Raw genomic sequence first — 6203 nt, 5'->3', positions numbered from 1 at the left:
AGAGGCCACAACAGTGAGAGGCCCGCGTACCGCAATAAAAAAAAAAAAAAAAAAAAAGAATCCGCCTGCCAATGCAGGGAACATGGGTTCGAGCCCTGGTCCAGGAAGATCCCACATGCCGCAGAGCAGCTAAGCCCGTGCAGCACAACTGCTGAGCCTACGCTCTAGAGCCTGCGAGCCCCAACTACTGAGCCTGCGAGCCACAACTATTGAAGCCCGCACGCCTAGAGCCCGAGCTCCGCAACAAGAGAAGCCACCGCAATGAGAAACCCACGCACCACAATGAAGAGTAGCCCCCGCTCCCCGCAACTAGAGAAAGCCCACGCGCAGCAAGGAAGACCCAATGCAGCAAAAAAAAAAAAAAAAAAGTCTCACCGATGGGCTCAGATCTTTAAGCCTGCTCCTGCCCATCCAGAAAGTAGCAGCTGCCTCTTGTTGGTCCTCCTCATGGTCTGGCTCTCATCCCTCCTGCTGCAGCAGGCCATCTGAGATGTTTTGGGGTAGATCCGGGGAGCTAAGGCTGAGCAGGGACCTCAGATTCCAGGTACAGGATCTGATCGCCCCTGGCGACTGCTGTCTCCTGAGTCTGTACTCGCGGCCTCTGCTTTCCCTTGAACCTGAGAGACACTGCATTGGCCCATGTACATGTGCCACTTTGAGAGTTGGACGGGGTGGGTTCAGTGTTCCTGTGGACCCACAGGCTGCCTGTTCACCAGGGTCGTTCTGCTGCGGGGTCCATGGGCAGTCCTCAGCCGTCCCCTCTGGACTCCCTGGCCACGTCTCCCCTACAGACATGAAAAAGAGATAGGGAACGCTGTGAACGATGATGATGCCAATGAATTCCATGACTCAGTTGAAATCTGGGTGACAACAGGATAGACATGGCCAAGGCAGAGACAGCTGCGGGATAGAGGAAAGAACAAGAGACAAGAGACATAGCAAGAGAGAAACAGAGAAAGGCACAGACTACCAAAGCTCAGTCAAGAAGAAACTGCACAACGCTATGAACTTATTAGGAAATGTAATTCTTAGTTACAAACACAGAGGACAGGCTAGGGTGGGTTCACTGGTGACCTCCAGCAGACGGGGAAGGAACTCAACAACGGCTCATTCACAGTGTGGAAGGCGACACCTCTGGGCCAGCATTGCCCTAATGAAAAACTTGACTCAGACGACACACAGACACAAAACTCCTTCCTAAAAGTTTAGCAACTCATATTCAGCAACATATGAAAAGAACAGTAGTACGTCATGGCCAAGGGGCATTTATCCTAGGAATACAAAGTAGGTTTAACATTCGAACGTCAATCAGTGTGATTCACCATATTAAAAACAGAAAATGCGTTTGACAGATTTTAACAACACCTTGTGGCCTTGGGTAAACCCCCTTGACCTCTCTGCTCCAATACTTCTTTTCTCTGACAAATGAACACAGCTAAATTACTTTCCCCAGAGGTTTCATTTTGATATAGAAATCTTGGGTTTAACTTTATTTAATAATAAAATAAATATAAAAATAAGATAGAAATACAAATATAAAAATAAAATGTAAAATACTAAACAATTAAAATCAATAAAATAATAAAGATTATTTAAAAGTGCAAGTAATAAAATGGTAATTGAACTTCATCAAAATTAATCTGTTTTGCAAAAGATACTAAGAAAAAGAACAATAAAAAAAAGAATGAAAATGAAAAGGCAAGTATAGACTTGGAGAAAATATTCACTATATATGTATATTTAGCAAATACATATATAATAACTACATGTTACAAATATATAAACTATACAAAGAATTCTTTCAAATCAATGACAACTGCTTTATAAGAGGCAAAATACTGAATATAAACTACAAAAAGTAGATAAACGGTTAATAAGCCCATGAAAAAATACTGTCATGGAGATGCAATTAAAACTGCAATAAATATCACAATAAATATCATTAGATATTTATAAATATATATAAATATCATTAGAATGGCTAACAAAAAATACTGACAATACTAATTCAATATGTGGCACAGTCAGAGCTCACGTGTTGCTGGTGGGAGCATTCATCGGTAAAACGACTCTGGAAAAAAACTAAGAATCTGCTAAAATCGCACCTGGACACGTTCTGTGACCTGGCAGTTCCGCTCGTGGACACACACTCCACAGAAATGCACGTGTGTCCACCCAAAGCCAGGGTGTGTTAGCAGCATTATTCGTAACTGGAACCCAGCCAAATGCCCATTGACAGAAGAATAGTTAAATAATTGTGATGAATTCATGCAATAGAAGGACTAAACCGCAGCTCCGGCAACATAATGGGGGTGGGGGCAGCATCAGCTGGGCTGCAGGGGGCTGCTCAGGGTTTGTTTCTTGGTCTGGAAGCTGGTGGCGCAAGTATGTTTCACTTTCTGGGAAAACTCACCAAACTAATAATGATGTGTGCACTTTTCTGTCTATTAAGCTTCAAGAGAAAGTTTTAAAAGGTTGTTGAATGAGTGCCTACCCACTTTGTATTTAGAAAGATCCTGCTAAATTGAAGTTGTACAAATTCCCCTCAAGGAAGATGAAAGTGCCCGTTTCCCCGACAGCCTCACCAGCAGTGAGCATCATCTTTTTAACCTGGGTCAATCTGATGGGTGAAAAATAATGTTATAACGAGGGTTATTTAAGGCAGTTCAGAACAGCAAAGGCACAGCCCCACCTGGAATTTTTGTGCATGTATTGGAACAGACATGTTTCCCCAGGTAATTAATGGATAGTAAGAGCTTCTGGAACTGTTAAGGGCCGTAGAATTCACCCCTGAGGGGCTGTGACCTCTGGGCCCTCAATTATGACAGATGCCCTGATGGCTGTCTCTGGCCATTTAAAGTTTCCTCCCTTCTTCCACTTATTTCTCTGTTTTTAATACCTTTAGTTGGGAAGTCATTTTCAGGGGCCATAACAGAAAAGGGATAGAGATTTGACAACCAAACAATGGAAATATTTTGAGAGGGTAGAGTCACCATAAAGCCAAAAGACAAGCAGCAAACTGGGAGAAGTGTCTGTAATATCTGTGATGAAGTTTAAGATCCAAAATATATAAAGAGCTGCCACAAACCAATAAGAAAATGATAAAGAGCCTAGGAAGGACACAGTCAAAAGATTTGAACCCACACAGAAGACGAAATAGAAATGACCTAGAATAATATGCAAAGATGCTCGGACTCACTGGCAATCAGGGGAAATTAATGTAAATCAGTACAGCCTGTTTGGAAAGACATTTGGGAGAATCTATCAAATGACCTGTGAAAAATGCCGCTTCCCCTGGACCAGTGATTCCACCTTCAGGAATTTATCCTACAGATACACATATGTCTGGAAATGACGTGTGTAAGGATATTCACACCAGCTTTGTAGGAGCAAAATATGGGAAACAGCGTCAACATCTCTCCATATAGATCTGCTTAAATAAAACCCATCCATATAATTGACCACTTATGCAGCCATGCCAAACAACAAGCAGGCTCTGTATTGATACAAACAATATTTCCAAATTTTACTAAGTAAAAAAAAAGCAAGTTGCAGAACCATGTGTGATATCCCAATTTAAAAAAAATTGACATGTTTCCATATGCTCACGTAATTGAATAGAATCACACACCAGATACAATAGATACGCAGCAAACTTGAATGATGGTCATCTCTGTGGAGGGAAGGGCAGGGGATAGGAGGGGTGGGGACAGAAGACAGGAAAGGGTGATTTTTCTTTTTAAATCAAGATTATTGAGGTCTAGTTTACATACAATAAAATGTCAATACATTTTGGCAAACACACCTGTGTAACCACCATCTCAATCAAGACAACATTTTCTTTCTTTTTTTTATTTCATTTTTAAAAAATTTTTATTTTATATTGGAATATATATTCAATATATTCAATATATATTCAATATATATATTCAATATATTCAATATATTCAATATATTCAATATATATATTCAATATATTCCAATATATCCAATATATTGGAATATAGTTGATTTACAATGTTGTGTTAGTTTCAGGTGTACGGTGTTAGTTTCAGGTGTACCGTGTTAGTTTCAGGTGTATATATATATATATATATATCCATTCTTTTTCAGATTCTTTTCCCATACAGGTTATTACAGAGTATTAAGTAGAGTTCCCTGTGCTATACAGTAGGTCCTTGTTGGTTATCATTTTATATGTAGTAGTGTGTATATGTTAATCCCAACCTCCTAATTTATCCCTACCCCCCTCCCCTTTCTCCTTTGGTAACCGTAAGTTTGTTCTAGGTCTGTGAGTCTGTTTTGACACAGAACATTTTCAACACTGCAGAAAGTTTCATGGTTCCCCCCTCTTCGGGTCAATGCCCTAGCCCAGCCTCAGCCCCAGGCAATCACTGATCTGCTCTCCGTCACCATTTATTAGATTTCTCTTTTCTAGAATTTCACATAAATGGAACCATACAGCATGTCCTTTTTGTGATAATCCAGTGTCTGAATATTCTACAGTCTCTTCATTCTCTAGATGTTTGGGTTGTTTCCAGTGGGAAGCTATTTGTGAAATAAAGTTGCTGTGAACATTCATGTATAAGGTTTTATGTGGATATGTTTTCAATTCTCTTGGGTAAATACCTAGGAGCAGAATTGCTGCCTTAGGTAGGTGTATGTTTATGTTTAAAAGAAACTGCTAAACAGTTTTCCAAAGTGGTTCATCCACTCTACCTTCCCGCTCACAATTCGAAGTTTCCGGTAGATCCACTTTGTGGTTTTTAATTTTCATTTCCCTGATGACTAATGAACTCGGGCATCTTTTCATGTTCTTATTGGCTATTTGGATGGTCTCTTTTGTGAAGCGTCCATTTAAGTGTTTGATCTAGTTTCTGTTGAGTTGTCTTTTTCTTCCTGGTTTGTAGGAGTTCTTTATATATTCTGCATACCAATGCTTGTTGAATGTCTGTACTACCAGTATCTTATTTGTGGCTTGCCTTCCTATTTTAATGATGTCTGCTGACGAACAGGAGTTATTCATCTTATACTTCAGTTTGTCCAGTTTTTCTGTACAATTAGTGTTTTTGTGTCCTGTTAAAGATATCTGACAACTATTTATTGAGCACGTGCTATGTCCCGGGCATGACTGCTCTAGGCACTGGGAATGGAAAGTCCAAACTTCACTTCTAGGAGGCTTTCCTCTAACACTTGCACACACGTGCAGACTGCATGTGGATATTCTGTGCTTCTGTTTGCTACAGCTAGTACCGTTTCTGCAGTACAGTTAGCAGAGGGGGATTTACTGTGATGATAGTGCCGCCGGGGCTTCAGCACCCTCACTTGTTCAGGCCTTTTACAAGACCCTGCACCTAACGTGTTGGTAGTTCTATAGTTTTTCCAAAAGAGGGCCCCTCGAATTGTATGATCCTCAGGCCCCACAAAACCTGGATCCACCCAATTATATCAGAAAATCGGAAGCCACAAAGACACTCATCAATTGGGTGATGGCTGAATAAGTTATGCCTCGGAGCTCTCCTTGGCTGTAGAAAAAGCAAGCTCTCCACGCAGCACAGAGTCATGGTTAAGGGCATGGATTCAGGAGCCAGACAGCCCGGATTCAAATCCCAGCTCTGCTACATACTCATTGTGCAGCCTTGGGCAGGTTACCCAATCGCTCTGGGTGTCAGTTGCTCCATCTGCAAAATGGAGGGTAATGAGATTATCTATCTTGCTGGGTTGTTTCAAAGATTAAGTGAATCCATATACGTAAAGTGCTTAGAACGGTGCCTGGCACATAGTAGGCGTTATTTGAGTGTTTGCAGTTACACCACGAGCTGTGGGAGTGAGCACAGTGATATCTTGAGATACCATGTAGAAATCTGACGGCACTCTCATCTCTAAAAAATCTGGCCTTGGACTTCCCTGGTGGCGCAGTGGTTAAGAATCCGCCTGCCAATGCAGGGGACACGAGTTCGAGCCCTGGTCCGGGAAGATCCCACGTGCCGCGGAGCAACTAAGCCCGTGCGCCACAACTACTGAGCCTACACTCTAGAGCTCACGAGCCACAACTACTGAGCCCGCGCGCCTAGAACCCGTGCTCTGCAACAAGAGAAGCCACCGCAATGAGAAGCCGGCGCACCACAACGAAGAGTAGCCCGCGCTCGCAGCGCCTAGAGAAAAGCCCGCGCGCAGCAAGGAAGACCCAACGCAGCCAAAAA

This window comes from Lagenorhynchus albirostris, chromosome 19, assembly GCF_949774975.1.
Source record: "Lagenorhynchus albirostris chromosome 19, mLagAlb1.1, whole genome shotgun sequence".
NCBI lineage: Eukaryota > Metazoa > Chordata > Mammalia > Artiodactyla > Delphinidae > Lagenorhynchus > Lagenorhynchus albirostris.
Note: the sequence above shows the minus strand (reverse complement) of the source record.